General features: G+C 40.4%; 1 protein-coding gene across 5 annotated transcripts in view; it reads left to right on the plus strand.

Annotated features, from left to right (window-relative positions):
• TESK2 (testis associated actin remodelling kinase 2) overlaps nucleotides 1-20,952 on the plus strand; it is a 147,679-nt gene that overhangs the window by 34,118 nt on the left and 92,609 nt on the right. The gene's annotated exons all lie outside the window — the stretch shown is intronic.

The raw sequence follows: 20,952 nt of genomic DNA on the forward strand, positions 1-20,952 counted from the left end.
CACATATATAGTTTTTGTTTGCTTATCTTTAGTAAAATTGATAGCTGGGTACAATGGCATGCACCTGTAGCCCGAGCTACTCAGGAGGCTCGCTTGAGGCTGTGAGTTTGAGAGCAGCCTGGGCAACATAGCAAGGCCCTGTCTCAAAAAATATGAGCCCATAATGCTCCTAAGCAATCATATTTCCCTGTTTCACTCACTCCCTCAAGAGAGTATTTTGTACCTTTTCTTCTCTCATCAAATCCCAGTATTTCCTCACTAGTCCTCATTGTCAGTAATTAATGAATTGCTTCCCAATTCACTGAGAAAATTGAAGCAAGCAGAAGAGAACTTCTGCAGACTCCCATTACTACAAATAGCTATCAACACACATCTTTACCCAGTTACTTGGCCTTTATACCTTGTACTATGGATCAACTACTCATGCTCCTAAGTCCATTATTTCTGTTTATATTGTACATTCCATTTCCACTTGCCTACTAATAGGCATTGCCTAAGAAATTCTCCCCTCTCTTTTCTACATTGTATTTTCACTACTAAGTATTACCATTAACATGTTAAAAAAATTCTTTTAAGGAAAAAAAAAAACCCAAACATTTTGGCTCTGTTATTTCCCCTTTATTTTATTTTATTTTTATTTTTTTTTGAGATGGAGTCTCACTCTGTTGCCCAGGCTGGGGTGCAGTGGCATAATCTTGGCTCACTGCAACCTCTGCTTCCCGGGTTCAAGCAATTCTCCTGCCTCAGCCTCCCTAGTAGCTGGGATTACAGGCGCCCGCCACCACACCTGGCTAATTTTTGTATTTTTAGTAGAGACAGAGTTTCACCATTTCGGCCAGGCTGGTCTTGAACTCCTGACCTCAAGTGATCCACCTACCTCAGCCTCCCAAAGTGCTGGGATTATAGGCATGAGCCACCACGCCCAACCTATTTTATTCTATTATTTTATTTTATTTTATTTTTTTTAGACAGGGTTTCGCTCTGTCACCCAGGCTAGAGTGCAGTGTGGTGTGATCATGGCTTACTGCAGTCTTGACCTCCCTGGACTCAGATGATCCCCCCACCTCAGCCTCCAGAGTAACTGGGACTACAGGTGCATGACACCATGCCCAGCTAATTTTTGTATTTTTTGGAGAGTTGGGGTTTCACCTTGTTGCCCAGGCTGTTCTTGAACTCCTGGGCTCAAGTGATCAGCCTGCCTCGGCCTCCCAAAGTGTTGGGATTACAGGTAAGAGCCACCACACCCAGCCCCTATTGTTTCTTTTATTAATAGGTATACTTTCCCATGTCTTGTTTTTTTTGGGACCAAAACAACTCCATAGAGTTGTCTCTATGTACCATTTCCAGCTTCTTTCTTTCTAGTGTGTCTTTCTCTAAAATACTTTTTATTGCAGTAAAATATATATAACATAAATTTACCATCTTAGCCATTTTTTAAGTGTACAGTTCAGTGTCATTAATTACATTTACAATGTTGTACAACCATCTCCATTATGCTTTTCCAGAACTTTCTCATCACCTAAACAGAATCTCTGTACCCATGAAACGTTAACTCACTAATTCTCCCTTCTGTAACTGTAAATGGCTTCATTGCCCAATGCACACAGCAAGTCGATAAGCTGAGACTCCAGGTTGCAGCAGAGAAAGGTCTAATCATAGGGCCGCCGAATGAGGAGATGGAGGAAAACCTCAAATTCATCTCCCCTAGGAGATGGGGGCTAAGGTTTTTTAAGGGTTTTGAAGTGGGCCGAAGTGTGGCAATTGTTTATTTGTTAAAGAGTACAGGATGAAGTCACGGGACAGGGAGATGAAGAAGCTGTATTCTCTTGCAGATCCCGTTCCTCTGTGGGGGACTTCAAACTGGTTGCTGGAATTCAGGGGTCTGAAAAACATATTAAGCAATCCTTAAACAAAAGCCTTATGATTATAATGTCAGAGATCCTGTTATAGGAAAGATGGGGATAGAAATAAAATCTTAAAGTTTTATGACCCTAATGTCAGAAATCCTATTCTGTAGGAACAATAGGGATGCAAATAGTCAGTATCTAGTGCTATATGACTTTTAGCAACCAGGAAGTGGGCCAAAGTGCGGCCTGATTAATGCTTAATTATAACTATATTTCTGTCCAGAACCTGGCATGCACTTCTTGTGAACGCTGTGGGGGCAGTTTCACTCCCACCCACTAATATCTTCTACTTGCTGTTTTTATGAATTTGCTTATTCTAGGTACCTTATATAAGTGGGTTAATATAATATTTATCCATTTGTGTTAGAGTTAATTCACTTAGCATAGTGTTTTCAGGGTTATTCATGTTGTAGCATATATTAGAATTTCATTCCTTTTTATGGCTAATATTGCATTGTGTATATATGTCATATTTTATCTGTCGATGGTGGGGCTGTTTCCACCTTTTGGCTATTGTGACTAATGCTGCTATGGATATTGATATACAGGTATCTATTTGGTTCTTTGCTTGCAATTCTTTTGGGTATTTAGCTGTAAATAGAATTGCTGAGTCATATGAGTAATTCTCTGTTTAAGAAAAGATTATGGTAAAATACATACAAAATTTACCATTTTGGCTGGGCATTGTGGTTGACGCCTGTAATCCCAGCACTTTGAGAGGCCAAGATGGGAGAATTGCCTGAGCCCAGGAGTTTGAGACCAGCCTGGGCAACATGACGAAACTCTTGTCTCTGGGGGAAAAATAAAATAAAATAAAAAAATAAAAAAATAAAAAATAAATCTTTTTCTTACTATCTTAACAGTATTTAATTATGTTAAGTACATACTTAACACAACTGTTAAGTATGTACACATGGTTGTGCCTCCAAACTCCAGAACTTTTTCATTTTGCAAAACTGAAACTCTGTACCCATTAAACAACTCCTCATTTCTCCATTCCCCCCAACCCCTGGCAACTACTATCCTACTTTATTTCTAAGAGTTTGACTACCCTAGATATCTTATGTAAGTGAAAACATACAGTATTTGTCTTTTTTTTGACTGCCTTATTTCACTTAGTCAATCTATGTTTAACTTTTTGAGGACCCACCAGACTGTTTTCTGTAGTGGTTGTGCCATTTTACAGTTCTATCAGCAATACGTAAGGGTTCCAGTTTCTCCATGTGCTCACTGACACTTATTTTTCTTTTTCATGGTAATCATCCTATTTGGTGTGAAAAGTGGTATCTCATTGTGGTTTTGATTTGCATTTTTCTAAACAACTAGTGATATTGAGCATCTTTTCATGTGCTTATTGACCTTTTTTGTATATCTTCTTGGAGAAATGTGTATTTGAATCCTTTGCTCATTTTTGAATTGCATTGTATTTATATATTTTATATATAGGGAATATTTATCCCTTACCAGATATATGATTTGCAAATATTTTCTCACAATTTGTAGTTTGTCTTTTCACTCCCATGATGGTGTCCTTTTTTGCACAGAAATTTTAAATTCTGATTAAGTCAAATTAATTTTTTCTTTTGTTACCTTTTGCTTTTTGTGTCAATCCAAGGAATCATCACCAAATCCAATATCATGAAGATTTTCCACAATGTTTTCTTCTAAGAGTTTTATAGTTTTAGCTCTTACATTTAGGTTATTGATCATTTTAAGTTAATTTTTCAATATCGTATAAAGTAAGGGTCCAATTTCATTCTTTTGCTTGAGGATACCAAGTTTTACAAGCACCATTTGTTGAAAAGACTGTCCTTTCCCCATTGAATGGTTTTGGCACCCTTCATGTCACAGTCAATTAACCATGTTAGAGAGGGTTTATCTCTCTCTCTCTCTCTTTTTTTTTTTTTTTTTTTGAGACAGGGTCTCATTCTGTTACCTAGGCTGGAGTACAGTGGTGCTATCTCACTGCAGCCTTGACCTCCCAGACTCAAGTGATCCTCCCACTTCAGCCTCCCGAGTAGCTGGGACTACAGACACACAGCATCATACCTGGCTAATTTTTGTATTTTTTTTTTGTAGAGTTGTGGTTTCACCATGTTAAGGCTGGTGTTGAACTCCTGGGCTCAGGTGATCAGCCTGCCTCTGCCTCCCAAAGTGCTGGGATTACAGGTGTGCACCACCATGTCCAGCCTCTTTTTTTTCTTTTCTTAGAGACAGGATCTCACTTTGTCATCCAGGCTGCAGTGCAGTGGCGTGATCATAGCTGACTGCATCCTCCTGGACTCAAGTGACTCTCCCATCCCAGCCTCCCAAGTAGCTGGGATTACAGGCATGTTACTGTCACGTCAGGTAATTTTAAAGTGTTTTGTACAGATGGAGTCTTGCTCTGTTGCCCAGGCTGATCTTGAATTTCTGGACTCAAATGATCCTCCTGCTTCAGTCTCCCAAAGTGCTGGCATTATAGGCATGAGCCACTGCACTCAGCTTTTTTTTTTTTCTTCTTTTTTTGAGACAGGGTCTCGCTATGTTGCCCAGGCTTGTCTTGAACTCCTGGGCCTGGTCAGTCCTCCTGCACCTGCCTCCCAAAGTCCAAAATGCTGGGTTATAGGCGTTAGCCACCGTGCCCAGGCTTTTTCTTAAGATGGGGTCCCTCTCTGTGTTGCCTAGGCTGGTCAAACTCCTGGCCGCAAGCAATCTTCCTGCTTCAACTTCCTGAGTTGTTAATTCATTTTAATTTTTGTACTCTGATGGTTAGTGAAGTCCTTTTGTTTATCAGTCATTTATAAAACTTGTTCACTTATGTTCTTACCTGCCTTCTTCTGTTGTGTTGATTTTTTTTTGTAGTTCTTTACATATCCTGATAGTAATTCTTTTTTGAAGTCATTATTATGTTAATTTGGCTTCTAGATACTTTCTTATTCAAGCCACCATTGCATTTCACAGTGAAAAACACAAAGCCTGTCCAATGTATTTGCATACATTTAATGCAGAATTTGATCCCAACACTGTAATCAATAAACATCTAGGAAAATGTGGTGAATATTACTGATAAAGTAATGGGAAGTAACTGAAGAATTTTGTGCAGCCTGAGTTTTAACTAAGACTTAATTTTTAATTAAAAGCAAAACTTATATTTTCAAAAGAGTTTGCCCCTCCAAAAAAAAAACCAGATTAGATAGCTTCTAAACTATATTAAATTATACCAAATAAATTTTTTTTTTTTTTTTTTTTTGAGACGGAGTCTTGTTCTGTCTCCCAGGCTGGAATGCAGTGGTGTGATCTTGGCTCACTACAACCTCTGCCTCCCGGATTCAAGTGATTCTCCTGCTTCAGCCTTCTGAGTAGCTGGCATTACAGGCACCTGCCATCATGCCTGGCTAATTTTTATATTTTTGTAGAGACAGGGTTTCACCATGCTGGCCAGGCTGGTCTTGAACTCCTGACCTCAGGTGATCTGCCTGCCTCGGCCTCCCAAAGTGTTGAGATTACAGGTGTGAGCCACCACTCCCAGCCACCAAATAAAGATTTTAATTATTATAAAACAAAGGTTCGTGCTTCAAAGAAACACCACCTCCACAAATGTCGAGCCAGTTTAGGTGCTGCCAATAGAATTCTAAAGAGTGATATCTCTGGTTCATGTGAACAATTTCCACAGTCCATGCACTTCGAGGACAATTCAGGTCCTAAGGCAGACCATGCTCTACAGAGCTGCCCCTTCACCACCCCAGGTACCACCCTACCTTGTGCTGGGCAGGCAGCATGTGGCTAGGAATGCTGCCTCCCTCAGGCTTCCCAAATCAAATCAAGGGCACATATGGTTCAGCCACACTTTTGCACTCATATTTACTACATACTTCTGCTTAACTTTATCCCTGAAAAATGTTAGATGGTTTGCTGTCACACATCTGCTGCCCCAGATGAGTTACATGGATGTAGCAATGGATACATCCTCAAACACAGCATGAAAAGGGCACAGGAAGACTCTGGTCCAGCCCACTCCCACTTCAAAATAATTTGGCCTTGGGTTCTTCCTCTAAAAACACAAGTAGATATAAACTCTAACTATAAAATCATGAATCTATGGAACTTTAGAATAATTAACAGCTCCCAACACTAAAGTCCAGCTGTAAGGCAGTGTTTGTCCATGCTGATGAGGCACCATCAGCACCAAATCCCAGACTCCAGTGTGCTGGGGACATCTGACGCCTGCCTGATAGTAATTTATTATGTATGTTGCAAGTATTTTCTCCTTGCCCATCTTTTATCATTTTAGTTTTTATGTAGTTAAACCTTGGTTTGGCAGTGGTGGCTTACACCTGTAACCCCAGCACTTTGGGAAGCTAAGACAGGAGGATTGCTTGAGTCCAAGAGTTCAAGACCAGCCTAGGCAACAGCACACCAACATGGCACATGTATACATATGTAACAAACCTGCACGTTGTGCACATGTACCCTAAAACTTAAAGTATAATAATAATAAAATTAAAAAAAAAGAAAAATAAATAAATAAATACAAAATAAACATATCAGTCTTTTCATTTACAACTTGTGGATTTTGCATATAGCCTAAGAGGTTTTTAAAATACTGTTTTCCTCATGCTTTTATGACAGATTTCGTTGAATATAAGATGCCATTGATTATAAGATGTACTTCTTGCCAATTAAACTATGACAATTCCCATTACTTAGAAGTTTAATTTTTTATTTAAGAGGCCTTTATGGACTTGATGCAGCATAGTTGTGGGTTTTGTGAGTCTCGTTTTGTTGCCCAGGGTAGAGTGCAGTGGCGCGATCTCGGCTCACTGCAGCCTCGACCTCCCGGGTTTAAGCAATTCTCCTGCCTCAGCCTCCCAAGTAGCTGGGATTTCAGGCTCATGCCACCACGCCCAGGTAATTTTTGTACTTTTAGTAGAGACGGGATTTCACCATATTGGTCAGGCTGGTCTCGAACTCCTGACCTCAGGTGATCCACCTGCCTTGGCCTCCCAAAGTGCTGGGATTACAGGCGTGAGCCACTGTACCCAGCCTATTAATTTTAAAAAATTAATTCTTCCATATTCTGCTATAGAACTTTTATAATTTTAATATTTAAATTTTTGATCCATTCGGAATTTATCCTAGTATAAGGTATAAAACATTGATCCAATTCTATTTGCTTTTCAGATGATTACCTAGTTATGTTAACATCTTTTGACTAGTTCATCTTTTCCTTACTAGTTTAAGAAAATATCTCTATCATACACTAAATTAGCATATATATTTCAGCCTACTTCTGGATTTTCTGTTTTATTCCATTGTTCTGTCTATTCAAATGTCAATCACACCAGAATTCAAGGATAAAAATGAAATTTCAACCCACTAGGGGGAGAGTAGACTAATTAAAAAATTGTATTTAGACAATTAACTATCTGAAAAAAGATAAAATTAAATGTTTATACCTAATTTCAAACACTGAAATAAACTCGAGATGAGTTAAGCATAAAAAACTGTCTACTACATTTCATCATTTCTAACACTTTCACTATTTTGAAATTGAGATGTCTTAAAATTACTTCCAGGCACTTGTACATGTGCATCAAAACTTGTAAAATGGGTGTCAGTGGTTAAAGAAACACCTGGATATAATAACGTAGCAATCTCAAGAAATTATGCATCACCACACTCTTGATAGCATGAAATTAATTAATTAATTAATCTATCCTCCATGCTTTTTCATGGCTTAATAGCTCATTCCTGTTTAGCACTGAATAATATCCCATTGTCTCAATCTACCACAGCTTATCTGCTCCCCTATTGAAGGACATCTTGGTTGCTTCAATATGTTGACAATTATGAATAAAGCTGCTGTCAACACGCATGTGTGGGGTTTTTTTGTGGACATAAGTTTTCAGTTCATTTGGATAAATATCACAGAGTGCAATTGGTGGACTGTATGGTAAAAATATGTTTAGTTTTATAAAAAACTGCCAAACTCTTCCAAAGTGGCAGTGCCATTTTGCATTCCTTTTTTTTTTTTTTTTTTTTTTTTTTTTTTTTTTGAGACAGAGTCTTGCTCTGTCACCCAGGCTCGGGTGCAGTGGTGTGATCTTGGCTCACTGCAACCTCTGCCTTCCAGGTTCAAGCAATACCCTCCCTCAGCTTCCTGAGTAGCTGGGATTACAGATGTCCACTACCACGCCCAGCTAATTTTTGTGTTTTTAGTAGAGGTGGGGTTTCACCATCTTGGCCAGGCTGGTCTTGAACTCCTGACCTTGTGATCCACCTGCCTCAGCCTTCCACCGTGCTAGGATTGCAGGCGTGAGCCACCGCACCCTGCCCCATTTTGCATTTCAACCAGGAATGAATAAAGAGTTCCTGTTGGTCCATATCCTTGTCAGTATTTGATGTCAGTGTTTTGGATTTTGGCCATTCTAAGTGGTATATAGTAGTATCTCATTGTTATTTTAATTTTCAAATATCTAATGGCATAAGATATAGTTTGGATGTTTGTTCCCTCCAAATCTCATGTTGAAATGTGATTCCCAATGTTGAAGGTGGGGCCTAGTGGGAAGTGATTGGATCATGGTAGTAGATCCCTCATGAATGGTTTAGTACCATCCCGTCAGTGATAAGTGAGTTCTTGCTCAGTTTGTTCATGTGACATCTGGCTGTTTAAAAGAATCTGGGACCTCCCCCTCCTCTCTGTCTCTTGATCTCACTCTCCCCATGTGACATGCTGCCCCCACCCTGTCACCTTCCTCCATGGTTGTAAGCTTCCAGAGGCCCTCACCAGAAGTAGATGCTGGCACTGTGTTTCATATACAGCTTCCAGAACTGTGAGCCAATTAAACCTCTTTTCTTTATAAATTACTTGATCTCAGGTATTTCTTTATAGCAGTGCAAGAATGGCCTAACACAACATATGATGTTGAATATTTTTCAAATACTTACTTGCCATCTGTGTATCTTATTTGGTGAGGTATCTGTTCAATTTTTTAATCAGATTGTTTTCTTTTTCTTTTTTCTTTTTTTTTTTGAGACAGGGTCTCACTCTGTCTCCCAGGCTGGAGTGCAGTGGTGTGGTCATGGCTCACAGAAGCCTTGAATTACCAAGCTCAAGTGATCCTCCCACCTCAGCCTCCTGAGTAGCTGAGAGTACAAGTGTGCATTAGCATGCTTGGCTAATTTTTGTATTTTTTTTTGTAGACACAAGGTCTCTACCAAAAAAAAAAACAAAATACACACACACACACACATTGAGTCTTCCTGTCTGTGAATGTGAAATATCTCTCCATTTTATTTAGTTCTTCTTTGATGTCTTTCATCAGAGTTTTGTGGTTTTTCTCATATAGATCCTGTATATACAGTCATAATGACATTTCAGACAATGATGGACTGCATATAAAATGGTGGTCCTATAAGGTTATAATAGAGATGGAAAATTCCTGTGGCCTAGTGACATTGTGTACCTGTTGTAATATCATAGTGCGATGTATTACCCGTGATGGTGGTATTGCAGGTGCTAATAATCCTACCACAGTGCCAATTGTATAAAGTATAGCACATATAATTATGTACAGAATGTAATACTTGATAAAGATAATAATTGACTATGTTAATGGTTTATATATATACTACATTATACTTTTAATTGTTATTTTAGAGTGTACTCCTATTTATTAAAAAAAAAAAAGTTAACTGCAAAACCATCTCAGGCAGGCCCTTTAGGAGATATTCCAGAATAAGGCACTGTTATCATAGGATATGATAGCTCCATGTGTGTTATTGTCCCTGAAGACCTTCTGGTGAGACAAGATGTGGAGATGGGTGACAGTGATATTATGATCCTGACCTCTGTAGGCCTAGGCTAATAATGTGTGTGTTTGTGTCTTAGTTTTTAACATAAATGTTTAAAGAGTAAAAAAAAAAAAATTTAATAGAAAAAACTTATAAAGAAAGAAAATATTTTTGTACAGCTTGGTAAATGTGTTTGTGTTTTAAGCTAAGTGTTACTGTGAAAGAAGCAATTATATTTTTAAATTTCATTTTGTGTTGTTTTTGAGATAGACCTCACTTAGTCACCTAGTCTGGAGTGCAGTGGCACTATCTTGTCTCACTGCAGCCTTGAACTCCTGGGCTCAGGAGATCTTCTTGCTTCAGCCTCCTGAGTATCTGGGACTACTGGCATACTACCGTGCCTGGCTAATTTTAAAAATTATTTGTAGAGTTGAGGTCTCACTATGTTGCCCAGGCTGGTCTCTAACTCCTGGGCTTACATGATCCCCCTACCTTGGCTTCCCAAAGTACTGGGATTATAGGTGTGAACAACTGTACCTGGCTGAGGCCCCATTTTAAAAAATCACACTTAACACAAATTTATGTTTTCTTTCAAAGGATACCCCTTCTTTCTTTTTTAAACTAGCTGTTGTTTACTGATAAATGGAAAGCTTAAAAAATGGATTATGGAGGCAGGGGTATTTGGTTTTGCCCTGTACCTGCCTTAGGGAAGTTTGACTTTGTATATTTGCCAAACCTGCTGATAGCTTTACCCTGGGCAGAACCTGACAGTCAAATAATTACTCTTTGATTGTACTGATTATCTACTGTTTGTATGCATTTTATAGTTCATTGTTTTCTAATTCTATCTTCGGTTACTTTCTTTTGCCTACTTTCTTGGTCCTATTTTTTTGTTCTTTCTCTAGGATCTGGAATGTTATTCTTATCTCAGTTTTTCCTAATATTTCATATTTTCTAATATATGCATTTAAGCTTTAATGTTTCCTCTTTTTTATTTTTATTTAAAATTTTTTTAGAGACGACAGGGTCTCTTTCTGTTGCCCAGGCTGGAGTGCAGTAGTACGATCATAGCTCCCTGGCGCTTCCAGCTCCTTGGCTCACGGGATCCTTCTGCCTCAGCCTCCTGAGTAGCTAGGCCTACAGATATGCAACAATATACCCAGCTAATTTTTTTGACTTTTTTGTAGAGATGGAGTCTCACTATGTTGCCCATGCTGGTTCAAACTCCTGGCCTCAAGTGATCCGCCTACCTTGGATATCTTGAGCTATCCTGGGCAGAATAGTGAGAGACCCTGTCTAAAAAAAAAAAAAAAGGAAGTTTTTTTTCTTCTATGCTTTGAAACAGCTTAAGTGGTATTAAAATGATTTATTTCTTAAATATTTGGTAGAATTCCACTGTGAAATTCTGTGCCAAGTACTTGGAAAACTTTTCCTATTCTTCTAGGATAATTGGTCTACTTAAGTTTTTGTTTCTCCTGAGGCCAATTTTTGTAAATTGTATTTTACTAGAAAATTATAATTTCTTATAACTTTTCTAATATACTTGCAAAGAGCTGAGTAAAATTTGACCTTTAAAATTTTTTTTGTTATATACTTTTCAGGTTAGTTGCAACTCTTAGAGTGTAGATCATAAGTCCTGCTATTAATTGTGTTTACTGGTACTTCTTCATGGTTTATTTATTTCTTGGAGACAGGGTCTTGCTCTGTCACCTAGTTTGCAGTGTGGTGATGTGATCATGGCTCAGTGTGGCCTTGACCTCCTGGGCTCAGGTGACCTTCCTGCCTCAGCCTCCCAAGTATCTGGGATCACAGGTGCATGCTGCCATGCCCACTGATTTTTTTTTTTTTTTTGGTAGAGACAGGGTCTCATTATGTTGCCCAGGCTGGTCTTGAATTCCTGGCCTCAAGTGATCCTCCCACCTCAGCCTCCCAAAGTGTTGGGATTACAAGTGTGAGCCACTGCACCTGGTCGTGGCTTTTTGTTTCTACTTTGAGTTTTAATTTTTTATTGAAAGCCCATCTTCAAGGGTAGATGTTTTTGTAATTGTCCAACTGGTTCTTCTTACCCATTTCCCAGAAAAGCCAATAAATTGAGAACAGCAGGAGTTGCAGCAGAGAAATAATTTAATAATCACAGAGCAAGCCAAGCAATGAGAATGAGAGATATTTCTCAAGTCTATCTCCCCAAGAATTTAGAGGCTAGGGTTTTTCGAGGATAGTTTGGCAGGCAGGGGGCTAGGGATTGGGGAGTGCTGATTGGTTGGGTCAAGGTTGAGATCATAGGGGGTTGAAACTGCCTTCTTGCACTGAGTTAGTTACTAGGTGGTGGTGGTTGGGGGTGTCACAAGACCAGTCAAGCTGGTTTCTTGTTATAGGTTGCCAATCCAGGTGGTGCCATCTGATGCATCAGAATGCAAGGTCTGAAAAATACTCAAACACCAGTCTTAGGTTTTGCAATAGTGATGTTATCTGTAGGAGCAATTGGGGAAGTTACAAATCTTGTGACCTCTGGCTGCATGACCCCTGAACCATAATTCTAACTGTGTGGCCAGTCTGTTAGTTTTATAAAGGCAGTTTCATCCCCAAGCAAGCAGGGGATTAGTTTCCTGAAGGGACTGTTATCATCTTTGTTTTAAAGTTAAACCATGAGCTAAATTCCTCCCATAGTTAGCTTGGCTTATGCCTGGATATGGACAGGGACAGTTTAGCTTATGTGGTTAGAAGCAAGATGGAGTCAGCGATGTTAGATTTCTCTTACTGTTACAATTTTGCAAAGGCGGTTTCATTTTCCCTGGGAGTTATTTTATTCTAGGTTGTGGATATGTTCCAATATGGTGAACTCACTTTTGCCTCTGCTGGGGTCAAATAGATTCTGGATGTGAACCTAAATGCTTTATTTTTATTTATTGGCTCAGTCTTTCTGTACAGTGTGTGTGGTTCAAATCTGAATCCTAAACCTGAATCTCATAGTTGGCTGTTATTCCTCATTTGAGGCAATAGGGATAGCGTTATCCCACTATGAATGCCTATTACAAAATAGAAGAAAGCTAGTTAAATGTATTTTGTGGTATTTTAGAAAGTAATTGTTTAATTTTATGGTGAAAACATTATCAATGGGAAAGGGGGGAATAGGTCTGTTTATTTTTGGTTGCATATAATATAGTCTGATACAGTATTTGGTAAACTACAGCCCTTGGACCAATGTTTTAGAAATAAAGTTTTATTGGAACACGTCTGTACTCATCGAGTACTTTGTAACAGAGACCATATGGCCCTCAAAGCCTTTTTTTTTTTTTTTAATAGAGTCTCATTTTGTCACACAGGCTGGAGTGCAGTAGCATGATCATAACTCACTGTAACTTTGAACTCCTGAGCTCAAGGGATCCTCCCATCTTAGCTTCACAAGTAGATAGGACTGCAGGCATGTGCCACCACACCCAGCTAATTTTTAAATTTTTTTGTAGAGATAGTGTATCGCTATGTTGCCTAGGCTGGTGTCAAACTCCTGCCTCAAGCAATCCTCCCACCTTGGCCTCTCAAAGCATTGAGATTACGGGCATGAGCCACTGTACCTGGCCTTCAAAGCCTAAGATATTTACTGTTTTACCCTTTACAGAAAAAATTGCCGACTCCTGATCTAATAGCTGTAGTGCACCGGTAGGTGATGTTTAGTTTTATCTTTGATTACAAAGTACAGATGATTATCGAGCTTTAAAGGTCAGGTTAAATAAAAAGTATATCAGTGGTGATAAAAGGAAATATTTGACTTCTGGTGCAGGTAACTTAAGGACTTTTAGTTGTCCTAGATAGCAAAATAAAGATTGGTTGATGGATTACTTTACAATTAGAGTGTGGATTTATGTAGTTTATTTGTATGCCTTTTTTTTTTTTTTTTTTTGCGATGGATCTCGCTCTGCCACCCAGGCTGGAGTACGGTGGCGTGATCTTAACTCACTGCAAACTCCACCTTCCGGGTTCAAGCGATTATCCTGCCTCAGCCTCTCGAGTAGCTGGGACCACAGGCATGCACCACCATGTTCGGCTAATTTTTTTTTGTATTTTTTAGTAGAGATGGGGTTTTGCCATGTTGGCCAGGCTGGTCTCAAACTCTTGACCTCAAGCGATCCTCCTGCCTTGGCCTCCCAAAGTGTTGGGATTACAGGCATGAACCACCATGCCCGGCCAGTTTATTTGTCTTCCTTTAAAATAATTTAGTTTTGGAATTTAGGATCATCTGGTCATCCTTAAAAATAGACCTTAGTTGGCCGGGCACAGTGGCTCACGCCAGGTCTCAAGTGATCCCCCCACCTTGGCCACACAAAGTGCTGAGATTACAGAAAATCTCCTCTTTTAAGTGTGTTTAGCTTCTTAGAAATAATGAAAGTAGGCCGGATATGTTGGCTTACTCCTGTAATCCCAGAACTTTGCCAAGAAAGGCAGATCACCTGCGCTCAGGAGTTCAAGACCAGCCTGGCCAACATACTGAAACCCCGTCATTACTAAAAATACTAAAATTAGCCAGGTGCGATGGCACATGCCTGTAGTCCCAGCTACTTGGGAGGCTGAGGCAGGAGAATTGCTTGAACCCAGGAGGTGGAGGTTGCAGTAAGCCGAGATCACGCCACTGCACTCCAGCCTGGGTGATAGAGAGAGACTGTCTCAAAAAGAAAAAAGAAAATTGGAACGATTTGGATGTTAGTGAAATTTATTTAGGGAGGAACTGAAGTATGTGGAAGTGGAAGTGGCACATGTGTGTGCAGTTGTGAAAATAAAAGCAAATGGAATAATTGTGCCAGCTTCTACCCTCTAGTAAGTGGAAAAGCTTTTCAGCTGCAGCGTAGCAGTGGCTGACAACCTGTTTAATGTTTCAAATTAAGAGTGCTTCTGTTGAGGATGTCAAAAAGAAAAAAGAGTGGTTCTGTTGGGACACAGTAAAAGGCTCTTGCTTTCTTCTTATAATAGTCCTAGTTTTGTTTGGGAGTATAATTGGAAACTTCCTAGAAAGTCTCCTTCCTTGAAATCTTGTAAGAAAATGATTGTTCTAGTCTCATGAGATAATTCAAGTACACGTCATTACCCATGATGTAAGTCTGTTGGTATGTATTGTGAAAACTATAAAACCTGGAATCCCATCCCACAGCAAAGTATCAATGTAAATTAAAAAAAAAAAAAGCTTTAGTGAGAAATAATTCACATACCATAAAAGTCTCTCTTTAAAAATGAACAACTTTGGCCAGGCGAGGTGGCTCACGCCTATAATCCTAGCACTTTGGGAGGCTGAGGTGGGTGGATCACCTGAGGTTCGGAGTTTGAGACCAGCTGACCAACATGGAGAAACCTCATCTCTACTAAAAATACAAAATTAGCCAGGCATGGTGGCGCATGCCTGTAATCCCAGCTACTCGGGAGGGTGGGGCAGGAGAATCATTTGAACCTGGGAGGTGGAGGTTGCGGTGAGCCGAGATAGCACCATTGCAATCCAGCTTGGGCAACAAGAGCAGAACCTTGTCTCAAAAACAAAACAAAACAAAACAAAAACAATTTTGCTGGGCACAGTGGCTTATGCCTGTAATCCCAGCACAGCACTTTGGGAGGCCAGTGCAGGTGGATCACTTGAGGTCACGAGTTCGAGAGCAGTGTGGCCAACATGGTGAAACCCCATCTCTACTAAAAATAGAAAAATTAGCTGGGCGTGGTGGCACGTACCTGTAATCCCACTACTCGGAGGCTGAGGCAGGAGAATCACTTGAACCTGAGAGGCGGAGGCTGCAATGAGCTGAGATCGCACCACTGTACTCCAGCCTGGGCAACAGAGTGAGACTCTGTCTCAAAAAAAAAAAAAAAAAAAGAATAATTTTGGCTGGGTGCAGTGGTTCATGCTTGTAATCTCAGCACTTTGGGAGGCTGAGGCAGAAGGATTGCTTGAGGCCAGGAGTTCAAGACCAGCCTAGGCAACATAGCAAGAGTCTGTCTCTATTAAAAAACAACAGGCTGGGTGCGGTGGCTCACGCCTGTAATCTCAGCACACTGGGAGGTCGAGGCAGGCGGATCACCTGAGGTCAGGAGTTCGAGACCAGTCTGACCAACATGGCGAATGGCAAAACCCCATCTCTATTAAAAATACAAAATTAGCTGGGCGTGATGGTAGGCACCTGTAATCCCAGCTACTCAGGATGCTGAGGCAGGAGAATTGCTTGAACCCGGGAGGCAGAGGTTGCAGTGAGCCAAGATCATGCCATTGCACTCCAGCCTGGGCGATGTAGCGAGACTCTGTCTCAAAAAACAAACAAACAAAAAAACAAAATTACAACAACAAAGCAATATTACCACAAATGTAGTGATTTAAAAGAGCATATATTTATTATATCTTTTTCTGTAGTTTAAGAGTCCAAGTCTGACTCAACTGGATTACTGGATTGCCTTCTTCAAGGTCTCTGAAAGCTATAGTGAAGGTGTCAGTCAGAGCTGCTCTCTTATGTGAAGTTCAGCTGGGGAAGGATCTGCTACTAACTTTATGTGGTTGTTGGAAGCATTCAGTTCCCTGCAGGTCACCGAACTGAGGGCCTCAAGTTCTTGCTGAAGGCTGCCTTCAGTTCCTTGCCATTGTGGCCTTTTCTCTATGACAGCACACAATGTGGCTGCCTGATTCATTAAAGTCAGCAAACGAGAGTGTCAGGATCTCACTCTGTCACCTGCAGTGGTACAAATATATATATATTTTGTTTGTTTGTTTGTTTGTTTTTGTGTTTTTTTTTTGAGACCGAGTCTTGCTCTGTCACCCAGGCTGGAGTACAGTAGTGCGATCTTGGCTCACTGCAGCCTCTGCCTCCCCGGTTTAAGTGATTCTTCTGCCTCAGCCTCCTGGGTAGCTGGGAATACAAGCACGCACCACCATGCCCAGCTAATTTTTTAATATTTTTAGTAGAGGTGGGGTTTTGCCATGTTGGCCAGGCTGGTCTTGAACTCCTGGCCTCAAGTGATCCACCTGCCTTGACCTCCCAAAGTGCTGGGATTACGGGCATGAGCCACCGCGCCCAGCCCCTGGCCCCACTATTTTTTAGGTGTGATTTTATTTTTGATGATTATGTGAAATGAGATGCCTTGTTTTCTTACCATTATCATAGTTTTCATAGCATGATTGATCATTCCCTCCTTTGTCCGTTCTGTATGTTTTATACAGGCTTTTATTGGAGCAATGATACCTTTTTTTGGGGGGGCCTTGGCAAAGTGTGGTGGCTCACACCTTAATCCCAGCACTTTGGGAGGCAGAGGCGGACAGATCACATGAGGCCAAGAGTCTGAGATCAGCCTGGTCAACTTGGTGAATCCCCGTCTCTACAAAAAGTACAAAAGTTAGCCAGGTGTACTGGTGCATGTCTGTAATTCCAGCTACTCCGGAGGTTGAGGAATGGGAATCGCTTGAGGCAGAGATTGCAGTGAGCCAAGATCATGCCACTGCACTCCAGCCCAGGTGACCTAGCGATACTCTGTCTCAAAAAAAAAAAAAAAGTGGCAGTGGCGGGGGCACTTGCTTTGTTGCCCAGGCTGGAGTGCAGTGGCACAACTTTAGCTCACTGTAACCTGGAACTGCTGGGCTCAAGTGATCCTCCTGCCTCAGCCTCTTGAATGGCTAGGACTACAGGCATGTACCACCAGCATGCCTGGCTAATTTTTAAATTTTTTTGAGAGATGGGGTCTTGCTATGCTGCCCAGCCTTGTCTTGAACTCCTGGGCTCAAGCAATTCTCCTGTCTCAGCTTCCTGAGTAGCTGGGACTACAGGTGTTTGCTACCATGCCTAGCTGGGTTTGAGTCTTGGCTGTACCACTTACAAACTTTCTGACCTTGACTTCTGTGCCTCCGTTTCCTCATCTGCAAAATGAGGATTGTAATAATATCTACCTTTAGAGTTGTTGAGAAAATATAATGAACTATTATGCGTAAAGCATTAGAATAATGTTATAAATAATTCACCCTATTTAAGGGCTAGTTATTATTTCTGTTATATAGGTAGCTGATATCTATGGAGCTATTTCTTTGAGCTAGGTACTGTATTAAGAACATGTATACATTTTATTGCATAGTATCTATAACAATCTTGTAAGTAGTTACACTTTCATTTCATAAATGAGAAAACTGAGCTTCAAAGATGTAGAAACTAAAAGAGCTAGTATCTGCCATCTGCTTGATACTGAAAAATTGATTCATTCGCATTCATGGTTATACATTTATTATTTAGTGCATATGCAGTTTGTCATGCAAACTGTAAATTTCTTGCAGTGTTGTAACAGTTGTGGTTTAAGGAAAGTAAGAGGAACATTTTAGTAAGTGAATGTTATGTTATTTTGGGATATTTTATTTTTGTGCTTGAATAGGTAAAGGTTTTTATATTTTCTGTTTGGGAGCTTTGTCTGAAAACTTAGATACTGGATCTCAAAATGCTGGTGCTTCTACGGTGGCCTCAGTGTCACAACTGTACTAAAAACTGACTAATTTTTTAACTTTCCAAACAGTAACTTATGAAATTGTCTAGAGAGTGAATCTTTTCTCTTTTAAATGTTGATTATTGTTGTAGTCTGAATCTAAAATACTTAAGGCTTTTCCTCAGATTATCAGTATCTTATTTCATGGTTGTGTTTATTTCTCTGTATGCCTTTCTGAGATCTCACTGTAAAAGTTTTCATCAAACCAAATACTGCATATTCTCACTTATAAGTGGGGGCTAAATGGTGAGAACACATGGACACATAGAGGGGAAGAACACACAATGGGGCCTATCATAGAGTGGAGGGAGAGGATCAGGGAAAATAACTAATGGGTACTAGGCTTAATACCTAGGTGATGAAATAATCTGAACAACAAACCCTCATGATACAAGTTTACCTATGTAACAAATCTGCATGTGTACTCCTGAACTTAAAACTTTTATTAAAAGTTAAAAACTTAAAAGTTAAAAAAGTGTCTTCATCAGTGGTATGTGATATTATTTTAACAGAGTCTTACTCTGTCGCTGAGGCTGGAGTACAGTGGCACCATGTCAGCTCACTGCAACCTCCATCTCCTGGGTTCAAGCAATTCTGCTGTCTCAGCCTCCCAAGTAGCTGGGATTACAGGTGCCTACCACCATGCCTGGCTAGTTTTTATATTTTTAGTAGAGATGGGGTTTCACCATGTTGGCCAGGTTGGTCTCGAACTCCTGACCTCAGGTGATCCACCTGCCTCAGCCTCCCAAAGTGCTGGGATTACAGGCATGAGCCACCGTGCCCAGCCAGTGCTTCTGTGTTTTAATAACTACTCTATCAGAAAAGAGTTTAGCTCTATAGTCATGGAATTATATGAAGTAACTTTTGTTGAGATGGCTAAGAACTGGGCAGTAAGGATGATGTGAGATAGTAGATGTTCTACTTAAAGGTAAAAGTTAGGAGAAAGCCTATTAGGTATTTCTGACATACCAGTTTTCAGAGTCACTGGGTGACTGAGATGTCAGTATATACCAAGACTGTTTGGGGAACAAAAATTAAATGCTCCCAAAAAGACTACTTGGAAGTATTCAGAACCATCCCCAAACCCCAATATCTATGAGCAACACTTATGTGTGTCTGTAACCAAGAAGCTTTGCTTGTCTGTCTCATATCAAACCAGCCATTTCAGAATTTAACTGTTCCAGGTAGTCAGAGTTAAGGTAACCTTCAAAATCTAGAAAAAGTATTTTATAAAATTCAACATCCCTTTATGATAAAAACTCTCAACAAACTAGTCATAGACAGAACATACCTCAACATAATGAAGGCCATATATGACAAACCCCCACCTAATAGCATACTGATAGGGAAAAGCTGTGAAAGCCTTTTCTCTGAAAACTGGAACAAGGATGCTCACTTTCACCACTCCTATTCAGCATAGTACTGGAAGTCCTAGCTGCAACAGTGAGGTAAGAGAAAGAAAGAAAAGGCATCTAAATTGGAAAAGAGGAAGTCAAATTGTTCCTCTTTGCGGATAAAATGATCTTATATCTAGAAAAAGCCTAAAGATTCCACCAAAATCTTTTAGATCTGATAAGTTCAGTAAAGTTACAGGATTCAAAAATCAATGCACAAAAATCAGCATTTCTATACACCACTAATTAGCTGAAAAAAATCTAGAAGGCAATCCCAATTACAGTACAGCTACAAAAATTATAATAAAATACCTAGGAATAAATGTAACCAAGAAGGTGAAAGACCCTACAAGAAGAACTGCAAAACGCTAATGAAAGAAATTGAAGAGGACACACAAAAATAGAAAGATATCTTATGCTCATGGATTGGAAGAATTAATATTGTTAAAACGACCATGCTACCCGAAAACAATCTACAGATTCAGTGAAATCCCTATCAAGATACCAATGTTGGGTCAGGCGCAGCGGCTCACTCCTGTAATCCCAGCACTTTGGGAGGCCAAGGTGGGTGGATTGAGGCCAGGAGTTGAAGACCAGCCTTGCCAACAATGGTGAAACCCTATCTCTACTAAAAATACAAATATTAGCCAGGCATGATGGCACATGCCTGTAGTTCCAACTACTTGGGAAGCTGAGGCGGGAGGATCGCTTGAGCCTGGGAGGCAGAGGTTGCAGTGAGCCGAGATTGTGCCACTGCACTCCAGCCTGGGTGACAGAGTGAGACTCTGTCTAAAAAAAAAAAAAAAAAGATACTAATGTTGGCTGGGCACAGTGGCTCATGCCTGTAATCCCAGCACTTTGGGAGTCCAAGGCGGGAGGATCACCTGAGGTCAGGAGTTCGAGACCAGCCTGCCCAACATGGAGAAAACCTGTCTCTACTAAAAATACAAAATTAGCTGTGTGTGGTGGCACATGCCTGTAATCCCAGCTACTCGGGAGGGGAGGTAGGAGAATCGCTTGAACCCGGAAGGTGGAGGTTGCGGTGAGCCAAGATCGGGCCATTGCACTCCAGCCTGGGCAACAAGAGTGAAACTCCGTCTCAAAAAAAAAAAAAAAAAAAAAAAAAAAAAAAAAAAAAGGCCAGGCACGGTGGCTCATGCCTATAATCCCAGCACTTTGGGAGGCTGAAGTAGGCGGATCTTCTGAGGTCAGGAGTTTGCGACCAGCCTGGCCAACATGGTGAAACCCCATCTCTACTAAAAATACAAAAATTATCCAGGTGTGATGGTGTGCGCCTGTAATCCCAGCTACTCAGGAGGCTGAGGCAGGAGAATCGCTTGAGCCTGGGAGGTGGAGGTTGCAGTGAACCGAGATCACGCCACTGCACTCCAGCC

Source organism: Pan paniscus, chromosome 1 (genome assembly GCF_029289425.2).
Source record: "Pan paniscus chromosome 1, NHGRI_mPanPan1-v2.0_pri, whole genome shotgun sequence".
NCBI classification, from domain to species: domain Eukaryota; kingdom Metazoa; phylum Chordata; class Mammalia; order Primates; family Hominidae; genus Pan; species Pan paniscus.